At 57.4% G+C, this 15,115-nt stretch overlaps 1 pseudogene; it reads left to right on the top strand.

Moving 5' to 3' along the window:
* The first annotated feature begins 263 nt into the window (after nucleotides 1-263).
* On the top strand, nucleotides 264-14,642 carry LOC123345871 (annotated as a pseudogene).
* Nucleotides 14,643-15,115: the final 473 nt, after the last annotated feature.

The raw sequence follows: 15,115 nt of genomic DNA, 5'->3' as shown, positions 1-15,115 counted from the left end.
CCCTGACGCACTTGCATTCAAAGCCATTCTGTCCAATCAGTGCAGGTCTCCAGCACAGTCCAGGGGAGGGTGGAGGAGAGATGTAGCTCAGCCCACACATGCGCTTGGTACCTGCATTTCCTGTGTGGTTTCCCTTGAAGAACGGTCAGTGCTGGTGGGAGCCCTGAGCTGCACAGACCGAGTCTGAGGGCCAGTTAATGGGGGGCCTCCTTCCCCCCGTCTGAGCTCCTGCTGGGAAATCAAACCAGAGAGGTGCTTGACCAATGGAGGATGAAGAGGGCTACACGGTATTAAACCTCCAGCCGAAGCAGAGACAACCGGGAGCTGGGCCCCAAGGTAAGTGACTGAGCATCCTCCCGGGGCGTCCACTTTCACAACGCAGCGATTACAAGGGGTGACTGGGGCTTCAGAGACCCACAGGAGCTGAAATTTACTGGGAGTTGGCACCCAACTCCACTGGACGGCTCTGACAGTCCCAGCCTGGGCCTTCACATGCCGCATGTCAGCGAGGGGATGAGGGAAAGCGTCTCGGGGCGTGTGGATGACCCACAGAGTGAAGCACAACTCCCTGCAGCAGAGAGTGAGTGAAGATACTCCCTGTATTTCCAGTGTCACTGCTAAGGGCTTGATCTGGCTAATACTTACTCGTGGGTGTAGGATTTACTACCGTGAGTAGCACCATTGACTTCTGGCATTTTCTTCAGCATTTGCACATTGGGGAAATATCAAACCAACAAAGCAACCAGTAAATGTTAGGGCTTCAACAAATCCACAGGTGCGGTGCTTGACTGACCACCAGTAAGTGTATTTTCACTGGACATTGAATACAAACAATTGGATAAGATGACACTGCTGTGACAGACAATGGAAAATGTGCTGTAGCCTTATTTTGAAACCTAAGCGTATATAACTCATAAATATAAATTGTGCATCCTCATTCAGGAGGTTCCCAGAGCTTAGGATCTTGGTCTAAATGAAGGCTGATGCTGCATTTTCCATAAGGACAAGATAGCCAGACATTGTTGCATCAATTTAATGTGAACATCCATGGTCACAGTTGTTAATTCTTACCTTCTTTTCCTGGCTAGGACTGGGGAAATACTCCAATAAATCTCCCCATATATTAAACGTAGGGTTACCAGATAGCAACTGTGAAAAAACGTGATGGGGGTAGGGGGTAATAGGCACCTATATAAGAAAAAGTCCCAAAAAACGGGATTGTCCCTTTAAAAACAGGACATCTGGTCACCCTAGTTAAATGAGTTCACCATAGTTGTGTTTGGGCCCCTTTTGTGCTCACTTTCTGCAAATAGCCCAGATAATAAGCTGCCAGGCAGGAATAATTGCTTGGGAAATTATTACATGCTTGGGAATGGGGATTTTTTAAGGCAAATATTGGAGAAGTTCCCCAGCAAAGGGCACGGTGAGTTTCCAGTCTGCAGGGGAAGGGGGTATGTAGGGGGCAGGGGAGGAAGCGTGGCACAGCGCCATCAGGTGGTCACTGCAGGTATCTCTCAGGATGGGCAGTGGCAGGAGGGGGCAGGCTAGCAAAACACCTGGGGTAGGTCTACACCCTGCAGCTGAGAGCATGTCTCCCAGCCCAGGTAGAGACACGGACTAGCTGTGGTTGAGCTAGTTTGTTAAAAATAACTGTGTGGACATTGCTGCATGGGGCGGCTCAGGCCAGGGGCGGCTCTAGGAATTTGGCCACCCCAAGCAGGGCGGCACGCCGCAGGGGGCGTGCTGGCGGTCGCCAGTCCCGCGGCTCCAGGGGACCTCTTGCAGATGTGCCTGCGGAGGGTCCTCTCGTCCCGCGGCTCCGGTGGACCTCCCGCAGGCATGACTGCGGAAGGTCCGCCGGAGCCGCCTGCCACCCTCCCGGCAAAATGCCGCCCCACGCGCGCGCTTGGCGCGCTGGTGGTCTGGAGCCGGCCCTGGCTCAGGCTCAGACCACCTGAGCCCTGGACCCCTGGGTCTGAGCTCAGGTGGCCAGCTTGAGCCACCGCCCATGCCGCACCGTCCACACAGCTGTTTGTAGCACGCTAGCTTGAGCAGAGCTATTGCATGTCTGTCTACCCGGGCTTGGAATCCTACCTCCCGGCGGCAGTGTACATGGGTGGCAAGTTTGTAGAAATTTTGGTGGTGCCCAGAACCCGCCCCCCCTAACTCCGCGCCCCCCCCCCCAAACTCTGCCCCCACCTGCCTAAGGCTCTGGGCGGGGTTTCAGGGGAAGGTATGGGGTGCAGGTCCTGGGCTGGGGATTAGGGTGCAGGAGGGGTGCAGGCTTTGGGATGGAGTTTGGGTGCAGGCTCTGGGCTGGGGTTGGGGGTGTAGGAAGGGGTGAGGGGTGCAGGCTCTGGGAGGGAGTTTGGGTGCTGGGTGCAGGCTCCGGGTTGGGGCAGGGTGTGGGTGTGCAGGAGGGGATGAGGGGTGCAGGCTTTGGGATGGAGTTTGGGTGCAGGCGCTGGGCTGGGGGTGGGGGCATAGGAAGGGGGAGGTGGTGCACGCTCTGGGAGGGAGTTTGGGGATAGGAGGGAGTGCAGGGTGAGGGCTGTGGGGCTGAGGATGAGGGGTTCATGCTGTGGGGGGGGCTCAGGGCTGGGGCAGAGGATTAGGGTGCGGGGGGATGAGGTTTCTGGCTGGGGCTGAGGATGAAGGGTTCATGATGCAGGAGGGGGCTCAGGGCTGGGGCAGAGGTTTGGAGTGTGGGGTGAGGGCTGTGGGGCTCATGATGTGGGGGGACTCAGGGCTGGGGCTGAGGATTAGGGTGCGGGGGTATGAGGGCTCTGGCTGGGGATAAGGATTAGGGTGCGGGGGGATGAGGGCTCTGGCTGGGGATAAGGATTAGGGTGCGGGGGGATGAGGGTTCTGGCTGGGGATAAGGATTTAGGGTGCGGGGGGATGAGGGCTCTGGCTGGGGATAAGGATTAGGGTGCGGGGGGATGAGGGCTCTGGCTGGGGATAAGGATTAGGGTGCGGGGGGATGAGGGCTCTGGCTGGGGATAAGGATTTAGGGTGCGGGGGGATGAGGGCTGTGGCTGGGGATGAGGGTTTGGGGTGTTGGAGAGGCTCAGCGCTAGGGCGGAAGGGCAGGGTAAGGGCAGCCTGCCTTGCCATTAATGAATGGCAGGCGCTAGGACCCTGCGGCAGCAGACAGCAGTTCTGCCAGGAGCCAATCTCCAGCAGCAGGAGCAGGCAGGGGAGAGGCGCATGCTGCGTTTTGTCAGGCAGGAACGAGGAGCGGTGGAGGGGGACACACGCAGGGGGAGGGGTGGCAGGCGGGGGCTGGGACCTGCTCCAGGCAGGGCTGGGGGAGAGACCCAGCTCCAAATATTGCTGGAGCAGGGCACCCGGCCCTGAATATTTCTGGAGCCCGAGCACCGCAAATGTATATAACCTGCCGCCCATGGCAGTGTAGACACGCACCCTTGGAGCTGGCGTTCCGGGGTTCTCTGAGTGCAGCTGCTCCTGCTGGGGCGAGAAGCATAACCCCAGAGGGCACACATCCCCGGGTGTGTTATTGTTCCTCATGCTGGAGGCTGACAGTGCGTCACCAACAGGGACTCTAGACGTCCGTTTGCCCTGGAAAAACATGGAATTTGGGGGGGGGGGGATTTGCAGAGAATCGTTAGTTTTTATATTTTGTGAAAAAAATAAACCATATATTAACTATTCACTAAATTTGCCTGAAAGGCCCAGCATCACTTATTCAATGCGTGCAGCCACCCCCTCTTGTGGTTGATTTTTGAATGCACTATAAATTGACATAGCTAAATATTCTCCAATGAACTGCTTCTGGCGTATAGAGGTTACTCAACGGCATACAGAGGTTTGTGTTTTAATGCATCTCAACTTTCATGTTGGCCTCCAGGACTAACTCAGTACATGAGTAATGTGAATATAAAAGCAATTTTTGCTTTATTTTTTGTGCATTTTTTTAAAAAAACAATTTTCTGAAGATATGGAATACAGACATAGAAGTAAGATATATAAATTGCAATTCTATTAATTTTATTTTATTCTAATGATTGATGGCACTGGTAGGCTTCAAACTTGTTTAAAACTTGTAAATATATTGATAAAACATGGTGTTCAACTCATACCTCTATATACTGTGGCTCGGGAAACTAAAGTTCAGCGTTTCATTTTAATCACGGGAAAATTAGGATTTTTATGGTTTTTTATCAGAGAATTTTGGGGGGTATCACGGAAAACTAGGATCCCTGGTCACCAAACACGACTCTTCCAGGTTCCCCTCAGTACCCGCGCTGGATCTGGGTGGCCCTAGGGCTGGCCGGGGCCGGATGCCTCGTCCTGCTGGGAGCAGTGGTAGCACTGGCTGTTTGGGGTGAGTAACTTGAGGCCGCTGAGGTGTTTAACAGGAACACGTATGTTATTTGTACTAGAGGGTGGCACGCTTCGTAGTTTGTGTCAAGCTCACTGCACCCACCAGGGGCTCCTGGCAGCCTGCCCCCCCCCACTTCAGGGACTCCCTGCAGCCCAACCCCCACCCCAACTATATGCCCCCCATGTTCCTCTGCCCCCACACCATTGTCCCTCATTTCCCCTCTCCCATAGCAGGGTCTCTGTGTGCTCCCCATACCACTGTCCCTCATTCTTATTCTCCCACGGCAGGAGCTCTGTCTGTCCCTCCTTTCCCTCTTCCCCACTTGCCAGGGGGTTCTGCACAGTTGCCCCATTCCTCCCTCCTCCCACACCAGGGTCACACATTGTCTCCCCCCTCATGGCAGGGTCTGTGTGTTCCCCTCATTTCCGGGTCCCCATTTTCCCTTCCTAGATTTGCTCCTGGCCAGGTTTTCCCATGATTGCCCCTTTGTTAAGGTCACTGTCCTGGGAGATCTGCCTGGGTGCTCCTGCACACTGCCAGCTGTCCGGTTTTATGGGCTCAGGATCACCCTGGGTTTTTGTACCACAGAGATGGCAACCTTCCCCCCCCCCCCAACCCCATCTCCACTCCAGGTCTCTACTTCTCCCCTATTGCCCCATACCTCTGGTCTCTTCTCCCTCTACAAACCATCCCTGGCAGGCTCATATTGCACACAGCAAGTTAAGCTGCTGCACATAAGCAGCCTGGGAGCCCTGATTTTTCTCTGAACACGGCTTTTCTGGGATTCCTATTTGCACCAGAATAAGCTGGATTCTGCCATCAATATCTAGAATAGTCCCGGGAATGGTAGGAGAGTTCAGATGCAGCATTCTAAAGTTATCATGTTACAAACAGAGAAATGCTACCACATTGGGTGCAGTGCAGTGCCACCAAAAAGCACAGACAAGATCAGAACTATACAAAACATACCACACACATCCCTTAGTAGGATTTGGCATCTCTGCCCCCTGCTTAGCAAGTGAGGTTCAGGTTAGGGTGACCCCCTCAATCAGGGCAGGCAAAGCACAGTTCTACTGCCCTTTACTGTACAATCAGGATAACAACATTTAATTACCCTGCATTAAAGATGAGAGCAATTTGTATCCCAGCACCATTCAAAATTGATCACTTTCACAAAGCAGGTCTGCCTGCTCAACACCTAGGCAGAGTAGGCATGTCTATGCAAATAATCTGCTTCTGAAGTCTTTTTCTCCAGTTCATCTCTTGATGTCAGAGGAAAAAGAACAGGAGTACTTGTGGCACCTTAGGCCTGGTCTACACTACGAGTTTAGGTAGAATTTAGCAGCGTTAAATCAAATTAACCCTGCATCCGTCCATACAACGAAGCCATTTACTTCGACATAAAGGGCTCTTAAAATCGATGTCGGTACTCCCCCCTGACGAGGGGTGTAGCGCTGAAATCTTAGCCTAAAAACCAGGCCTCAGACTGTTACAGTAAAAGAAGGCCCTTACACAAACAGACAGTGATTTTGATTTTTTTCTTTTATAACTAGCTAAGTGATAAGAATACACCTAAATTCTGCCTATTGTGCCTGCTCCCATGAGATCAGTCACAGAAATGACCCGCTCGGTGTTCACCCTGCGCTGCCTCCTGGACTGAGCTGCCCAGCTCTGTAGATGTGGCTGTGGAAGGTGTGAGCACATGACACTGCTGTTAGCCCTGTATGAGAATCCATGTGCTGGGCAGCAGGAGCGTGGGACCTGCTGGGGGGGGCGGGGGGAAGGAGAGTATCTGTGCAGGAAGTGTGGCCCCTCCCCCACTCCTTTCCCCCCAGGGCCGGTGGAGTGTCTGGGGCTCCCCACAGCAGCCCAGGTTCCCTGGGTGGCTCTTACCACACCCCGGCTCTGGCTTCTGGCCTGGGCAGGCGGCAGGGCCTGGGAAGGGAAGAGGAGCGGGGGGGCCATGGTGGGGGGAGGGGAGCTAAGGCTGGTTCTGCTAGCAGGGACTGCGCGTCATGGCAGCGGAGCTGATCCCCTTCTCAGCTCCCCGGCCATGAAGCGCAGCCCCTGCCGCCGCCACCACCGTGCCTGCCCAAGGCTCTACGCCCAGGTTAACAAGTGGGCAGGCCTGGCCCTCCCACGTTACATGTGGGGGGAGCATGGCCCCCCCTTACCACCCCAGTTCCAGCGCCCCTGCCAGACACACTCCTCCCTTGCTCTCACCTTCCCCATTCCCTTCGCTGCACACTCTGTACATCCCCAGCCCGATGGGGGCTTGGCCTGGTTGGCCTCTGGCACTGCCGCAGTGTGTGTGTCATAACAAACTCCAGCCACGCTGCGTGTCGGGTTGCTGGGCCGTGGCATCTGGTGCAGCTGCTGCTGGCCACTCTCAGACTGGCCCGTCTCTCCCATCAGTCTGATCCCATCGGGCAGTTCTTGTTTCTGTCCCTGCTTGTTCTCCACAGAGATGAGAGATGGGACAATCTCTCCCCTTGTATTTTTGTTTTTTTTCCAGTGGAAAAATCTAGGTCGTCTCCTCCATGCCCCCCTGCTGCCTCCTGGTGCCCGGACGGCTGGATCCAGATCCAAGGGAAATGTTACTATTTTTCTAAGGGCGAAGGGAACTGGACCTACAGCCAGAGCTTCTGCTCTTCACACGCTGCCTCCCTTGCTGGGATTGATAATCTGCAGGAGCTGGTGAGAAGCCGGATAGATGCTTTGTGCCAAGCCCAGCGATCACTGGCACCACAGACAGTAGGGTGACCAGACATCCCGATTTTATCAGGACTGTCCCGACATTCAGTTGTTTGTCCCGCATCCTGATGGATGTATGGTCAGGATGCCATTTGTCCCAATATTTTGGCTTGGCCACTCAGGCTCTTTTTTTTTTTTCCTTTGCTTTGGCGGCTGTCACGGAGTGTGGGGGAGTCCGGCCCTGCACCCCTCTTCCTGGGCTCACAGTGACTCTCAGCCAGCGAGTAAAACAGAAGGTTTATTGAACAACAGGAACACAGGATACAGCCCAGCTTGGGTTCAGAGCCAGGACCCCTCAATCTGGCCTTTCTGGGGGGTTCAGGGTGCTTGGATCCCAGCCTAGGATCCCCTGAAACCCACCTCCCAGCTCCCAACCGAAGACTGATTCCACTTCCCCCCTCCCTTTGTCTAGCTACAGCCAGAGGTGAGACCTCCCCTCCCCCAGCCAGGCTCATGTTACAGCTGCATACCTGTCTCTGCCTACCAAGCACACAGACAGTCCCTGCTCTCACCTATCAACCACACAGACAGTCCCTATTCCATCACACCTCTCCCCCCTCCGAGACTGAACTGAGCGGGGTCACTCTGCCCAGTGACCCGGGGAAGTTCGGGGCCCCCTCTCCGGGACAGCGCGTCCGCTATCAGGTTGGCGCTTCCCTTCACGTGGACCACGTCCATGTCATAGTCCTGCAGGAGCAGGCTCCACCTCAGGAGCTTGGCGTTGGCTCCTTTCATCTGGTGCAGCCAGGTCAGGGGAGAGTGGTCGGTGTACACGGTGAAGTGGCGCCCAAAGAGATATGGCTCCAGTTTCTTCAGGGCCCACACCATGGCCAGGCATTCCTTCTCGATGGCCGCGTAGTTCTGCTCCCGGGGTAGCAACTTCTTGCTCAGGTACACGATGGGGTGTCTCTCCCCCTTTTCATCCTCCTGCATCAACACCGCCCCCAGGCCCATGTCGGAGGCGTCGGTAAACACCATAAAGGGCTTGTCAAAGTTTGGGTTTGCCAAAACTGGGCCTTTGAGCAGAGCCTCCTTCAGTGCCTGGAGAGCCTCCTGGCACTGCTCGGTCCAGACCACCTTGTCTGGCTTCCCCTTCTTGCACAGCTCAGTGATGGGGGCAGCTATGGCACTAAAGTGGGGCACGAACCTCCGATAGTACCCCGCCATCCCAATAAAGGCCTGGACCTGCTTTTTGGTCTGGGGAGCGGGCCAGTCTCTGATCGCCTCCACCTTGGCTGGTTCCGGCTTTAGGCAGCCGCTCCCCACCCGATGGCCCAGGTAAGATACTTCAGCCATCCCCACCTTGCACTTCTCAGCCTTTACGGTTAACCCCGCCTCCCGGAGTCGGTCCAGCACTTGTCTAACCTGGAGTACGTGGTCCTCCCAGGTCTGGCTGAAGACGCAGATGTCATCAATATACGCCACAGCAAAACTCTCCATCCCCCTCAGTAGCTGATCCACCAGGCGCTGGAAGGTGGCCGGCGCTCCCTTGAGGCCAAAGGGCAGGGTCAGAAACTCATAGAGCCCCAGGGGAGTGATGAAGGCCGATTTCAGCCTGGCATCTGCGTCCAGCGGCACTTGCCAGTAGCCCTTTGTAAGATCCATGGTGGTGAGGTACCGAGCACCTCCCAGCTTGTCTAGGAGCTCATCAGGCCTTGGCATGGGGTAGGCATCAGATACGGTGATGGCATTAAGCTTTCGATAGTCCACGCAGAACCGGATCGACCCGTCCTTCTTGGGGACCAGCACCACTGGGGAGGCCCAGGGGCTGGCGGACGGCTGGATCACTCCTAAAGCCAGCATGTCCCTGACCTCCCTTTCCAGGTCCTGGGCCGTCTTCCCGGTAACCCGAAAAGGGGAGCATCGTATCGGGGTGTGTGCCCCAGTCTCCACCCGGTGGACAGTCAAATTAGTGCGCCCAGGCTGGTTGGAAAACAACGGTCGGTACAGTTGCAGCACCCCTCTGATCTCAGCATGCTGAGCCGGGGTCAGCTGATCTGAGAGGGGAATCGCCTCCAGGGGGAAACCAGCCTTTGTCCCTGGGAATAGATCCACTAGAGGGTCATCCCCCGGCTCCTCCCAGTGGCCACACACGGCCAACACCATATTCCCCGGTCATAATATGGCTTCATCATATTCACATGGTACACCCGGCGGTGATGCGCCCGGTTAGACAGCTCCACCACATAGTTTACCTCATTTAGCTGCTTGACAACCTTGAAGGGCCCTTCCCAGGCAGCCTGGAGTTTGTTTTTCCTCACGGGGATGAGAACCATCACTTGGTCCCCGGTGGCGAAGGCGCGGGCCCGCGCCGTGCGGTCGTACCAGACCTTCTGCTTCCTCTGGGCTCGGGCCAGATTCTCCCTGGCCAGGCCCATGAGCTCGGTAAGTCTTTCCCGGAAGGTCAGGACATACTCCACCACCGACTCGCCATCGGGAGCGGCCTTCCCCTCCCATTCGTCTCTCAGCAGGTCCAGGGGCCCCCTTACCCGCCTTCCATATAACAGTTCGAAAGGCGAAAACCCAGTAGACTCCTGGGGTACCTCCCTGTACGCAAACAGCAGGTGAGGTAAGTACTTGTCCCAGTCCTGTGGGTGCTGGTGCATGAATGTTTTTAGCATCATCTTTAGCGTCCCGTTGAACCTCTCCACCAGCCCGTTGGTCTGGGGATGGTACGCTGAGGCCCAGCTGGGTCGGACCCCACATTTCTCCCACAGGGACTGGAGCAGGTCCGACATGAAGTTGGACCCCTGGTCCGTTAAGACTTCCTGGGGGAATCCCACCCGGCTGAAAATGGTCATCAGCGCATCCGCCACGGTGGCTGCTTCGGTAGAGGACAAGGCCACCGCCTCGGGGTATCGAGTGGCGAAATCTACCACCACCAAGATGTATTTCTTTCCTGACCGGGTCGCCTGGCTGAGAGGCCCCACCATGTCCATGGCCACCTTCTGGAAAGGCTCTTCTATGATGGGCAAAGGCCTCAGAGCTGCTTTCCCCTTGTCCCGGGCCTTCCCCACCCGCTGGCAGGGGTCACAGGATTGGCAGTACTGCCGGACATGGGTAAAGACCCCAGGCCAGTAAAAGTTCTGTAGCAGCCTCTGCCTGGTGCGCCGGATTCCCTGGTGCCCTGCGAGGGGGATGTCATGGGCCAGGTACAGCAGCTTGTGGCGAAACTTCTGAGGAACCACCAGCTGCCTCCTAATCCCCCATGACTCCACCTCCCCGGGGGGAGCCCATTCCCGGTACAGGAACCCCTTCTCCCACAGGAACCTCTCCTTGCAACCTCTCCTCATGGTCTGCGCTGCATTGAGGTCAGCCCGTTCCCTGGGCTTCTGCAAGGAGGGATCCTTCTGCACCTCGGCCTGGAACTCAGCAGCTGGGACAGGGATGGGGCCCTGCTCTCTCTCACCGGCTGGGTCTGAGGCCGCAGCCTCTCTGGGTCGTGTCTCTGGGCATTCCCTCCCCACCAGGCACTCGGGCAGAGTACTTTCCCGTTGTCAGGGTGCAGAGCCCTGCGCCGACTCTGACTACGGGTCACAATCAGGGTACCCCGGGTATTGCCGGGCCAGGTCTCGAGGTCCCCCCCCATTAGCACCTCTGTGGGCAAATGGGAGTGCACTCCCACATCCTTGGGGCCCTCCTTGACCCCCCACTTCAGGTGCACCCTCGCCACGGGCACCTTGAATGGGGTCCCGCTCACGCCCATCAGGGTCAGGTAGGTATCAGGCACCATCCGATTTAGGCCCACCACCTCGGGCCGGGCCAGCGTCACCTCTGCGCCTGTGTCCCAGTACCCAGTGACCTTCTTCCCATCCACCTCCAGGGGAACCAGGCACTGTTTCCGGAGGGGCAGCCCCATGGCCACCCTGTAGCAGCCCCTTGGGACCGGAGCATCCAGCCCCCCAGAGGCGCTGACCGGGGGCCCTCCTCCCTCCTCCCCAGGTGGGACGCTGCCAGCCCCCCTCTCTTGGGCATGTTGCCCCTCCTCCGATTGGGTCTGTACCCAGTCAACCCTCGGCGGGTTGGGTCTGCTCGGTCTGTCTCTGAGCTTGGGGCACTGGGCCCGTATGTGGCCTTGTTGGCCACAGTGAAAGCAGCCCATGTCTCGTGGGTCCCCTCGAGGGGGTCGGGTGGATCTGACGCTGGACGTTCCCCTTTGGTGGGGGTTCTCCATAGGGCCCCGCTGGGACGTCCCGTGGTGACTCTCTCTCTGCGTTGAGGCAGACCTGCCCCCTCGAGACTCCTCCCTGCCATCCCCTGCCCGACTGTCCACGTATTGGTCGGCCAGCTGGCCGGCATGCTGCGGGTTCTCCGGCTTCTGGTCCATCAACCATCGCTTCAGGTCGGATGGGCACTGCGCATACAGGTGCTCCAGTACGAATAGGTCAAGCAGGTCCTCTCTGGTTTGGGCCCCGGCTGTCCACTTGCGGGCATACCCCTGCGCCCGGTTGACCAGTTGCAGGTAGGTGCCCTCCCGGGTCTTACGTTGACCCCGGAACCTCTTCCGGTACATCTCCGGGGTCAGCCCAAACTCGCGGAGCAGGGCCTCTTTGAACAGGTTGTAGTCCCGCGCCTCCGCCCCTCTCATTCGGCTGTACACCTCCACGGCGGTGGAGTCCAGTAAGGGGGTGAGGCGCCGGATCCTGTCTGCAGGGTCAACCTGGTGCAGCTCGCAGGCATTCTCAAAGGCCGTCAGGAAGGTGTCTATGTCCTCCCCCTCCTTACGCGGGGCCAGGAAGTTCGTATCGAAGCTCTTTGTAGGCTTGGGCCCCCCCTCACTCACCGCAGCCGGGGCCTCCCTGTTGTTCAGTTGGGCCATGGCCAGCTCATGTCTGCGCTGCTCCTCCTTCTCTCTCGCCTCGTATCCGCGTTGCTTCTCCTTCTCCTCCAGCTCACGCTGGCTTTGTCTTTCCTCATATGCCCTCAGCTCCTTACGCTCCTCCATCTCCATCTCCATCCGTTTGATCTCTCTCTCCAAGTCCAGCCGCCTGAGTTCCACGGAGGCCGAGCGTCGCCGGGACGATCCCCTGCCGGCCGGGGGGGTCACGGTGCCCTCGGTAGCTGGGCTCCTCCTCCCCCTCCCCCTAGGCCTAGGGGTGGGAGGTCTCGAGGAGCCCTCAGCAGCCGGCTGACCACTCCCAGCAGGGACAGACACTGGTGCCTGCGCTGCATCTGCCGGGCTGCTTCCCTCAGAGACAGGGACCGGTTCATTGACTCGATCTCTCTCCTCCAGCCGGGCAATCAGCTGGGCCTTGGTGAGCTTCCCATGGCGCAGCCCCCTCTGCTTGCACAGCTCCACCAGCTCACACTTGCGCTTCTGGGAATACATCTTCCTGCTGGCCACTCGCAGGCCGGGGTGCTCGCCGCTCCCCACGGGTTCCAGGGGGACCCCTAGTGTGCCAGTCCTTGAGGTCACCCCCTCTCTGCCAGGGTCGAGCTGCAGACTCCTCCGCCCCTGGGACCGCTCGCTGTGATCCCCCGGGGAACCCTGTTACTGCAAAGTCCTTCTCTCTGGCCACACTCGCCCAGGGGTGAATCGCCCCTTCGTTTTACTGCTCCCCAGTCACTTACTGCAGGAAGCGCCGTCCGCGGGGTGCAGTCGATCCCACCGCTGCCACCAGTTGTCACGGAGTGTGGGGGAGTCCGGCCCTGCACCCCTCTTCCTGGGCTCACAGTGACTCTCAGCCAGCGAGTAAAACAGAAGGTTTATTGAACAACAGGAACACAGGATACAGCCCAGCTTGGGTTCAGAGCCAGGACCCCTCAATCTGGCCTTTCTGGGGGGTTCAGGGTGCTTGGATCCCAGCCTAGGATCCCCTGAAACCCACCTCCCAGCTCCCAACCGAAGACTGATTCCACTTCCCCCCTCCCTTTGTCTAGCTACAGCCAGAGGTGAGACCTCCCCTCCCCCAGCCAGGCTCATGTTACAGCTGCATACCTGTCTCTGCCTACCAAGCACACAGACAGTCCCTGCTCTCACCTATCAACCACACAGACAGTCCCTATTCCATCACAGCGGCGCTCTGGCTTTTTTTTTTTTTCCTTGCTTGGGCCCTGTTCCCCCATGTGTCCCGATATTTTGTTCTTGTCATCTGGTCACCCTAACAGACAGGGCTGGAGTCAGGCTGGGCTCAGCCCCTGTAGGGCCGAGAGGAGCCCGGGTGCCTCCCAGGCTGGGTGGCCAGAGTCAGTGCGGTTCTGGCAGCTGAATCCTGGCTGGACCTGGGGCTCCAGCCACCTCGACCCTGCATCTGCCAGAGCCCCAGAGGGAGACTCGCCCTGTGCAGGGCTGGGCCGGCTCAGCTCCTGGCCAATGGGCTGCCTGGGGCTGGAGCAGGTGAGAACCTGCCCCCCAGCTCAGCCCAGCCCCAGGGTTCCCTCATGGGTGGGGTGGGGGGAATCCAGCTGGAGGTGAGGTCTGCTTTAGGCCTCTTCCCCTCAGCTTCCCTGCCCTGGTGGCAGGGGTCTGTCTGCCCTCCCCCTGCAGCTCCCTCTCCCTCCTGGCCCTGCTGTGCTCTGAGAAGGGGCTGCTGGGCAGACAGTGACCTTGCAGCTCAGTTCCTGCTACACCCAGTAGGTGCCACAGCCCCAAAAAGGAGGGTGGGGGAGGGTGAAGGGTTAATACTTATCTGATCCCTTCACCCAGTAACCATGGAAGAGGCCTCCAGAAATCCCCTGCAGCCCAAGGTGGGGGAGCAGCAGAGTCAGGGCCTAACACAGCTGATGCTTTTATTGGGTTTCTAAGGGTTCCCTGCTGCCATACGAAGGCAAACTGAACCACTGGATCGGCCTCCAGAAGGACATGGGCCAGGTCTGGAAGTGGGTCAATGGGACCGAGTTTGACCGTCGGTGAGTCTTTTTCTCTGCGTTGGTCAGAGGCGCTGGAAATGCCCCACTGGCTGCTTTGACATCCCCTCCTGACGGGAGTGGGGGCTGGGGCTGGTGCAGGGAGGGGGATCCAGAGGGGCTGAGTGCGCAGCTCCCCTCCCTGACTTGGGGTGTCACCCCCTGGTCTGTGCCTGGTACACGCTGACTCTAGCTTCAATTGCTTCTGGGTTACAGGTTTCAAATACTTGGAGCAGCAGACTGTGCGTACCTGGACGAAGACCTCACAGTCAGCAGCTCCAGCTGCAGTACACAGAGAAAACAGATCTGCAGTAGACCGGATGCCCCTATGTAGGAAGAGGAGTGTGTAGTGGGAGGGGACTTGTAAGCTCAAGGTAATTGGAGACCAGACATGGCAAAGGCTGGTTTTCATCCCCTCCATGGCCTCTAGATGCTGCAGCCTGGTTCCTTGTTTCTTAGTCTGCCTCCAGGGTGTTTGTCCAGTCCTAGTCATCAATTACCCTAATGCTGGGGTCTGTGACCCTTCTCTTGGGGGGACTGTCACAGTTTCAGGGTAACTGGATCTCTATCCCACCTCCATCAGGTCAGGTCTTGACTCTCCAGCCCAAACCCCGGTGCCCTTTACCTTGGGGTTCTGCCCCCAGCAGTATCCCCACACTCTGATCTCCCCTCCCAGGGGAACCCCCAACCCTTTGACCCATCTTGCCTCAGTGGCTACTGCCAGTCATCATCTAGCCCCCCGTCACTTGGGCAGACGCAGTCTGTAATGGCCACTCATCGTTGGCAAGGGGGTAGGACCAGCTGCCTCTGCCTATTCCCAGGCTGCACCTTCCAGCCCCAGTACCTCTCTTCAGCCTTTAACAAGGCCTCAGCCTGGGGAATTGCCAGGCTGGAGCTCCCTGGCGCCTCTTGCCTCTGCTCTGCAGCTAAGCTCTTCTCGCAATCAGCCTAGCTTTTTCCACCAGAGCAGGGTAATTCTCTTGCTCCAGGCAGTGGTTCCCAAACTTAAACAACCCATTAACCCCTTTCATGAAAATATCAAATCTCGTGAACCCCCTCCTAAAAATAAATATTTCTAGGGATGTTCTCCCTTCCTAAGCACAAATTATAGAAGTAGTGATCTTGGAAATAATTTGGATTTTTTTGACATGCTTATTACACACTATT

Source organism: Mauremys mutica, chromosome 12 (genome assembly GCF_020497125.1).
Source record: "Mauremys mutica isolate MM-2020 ecotype Southern chromosome 12, ASM2049712v1, whole genome shotgun sequence".
NCBI classification, from domain to species: domain Eukaryota; kingdom Metazoa; phylum Chordata; order Testudines; family Geoemydidae; genus Mauremys; species Mauremys mutica.
Note: the sequence above shows the minus strand (reverse complement) of the source record. Positions and strands in the feature narration are given on the sequence as shown.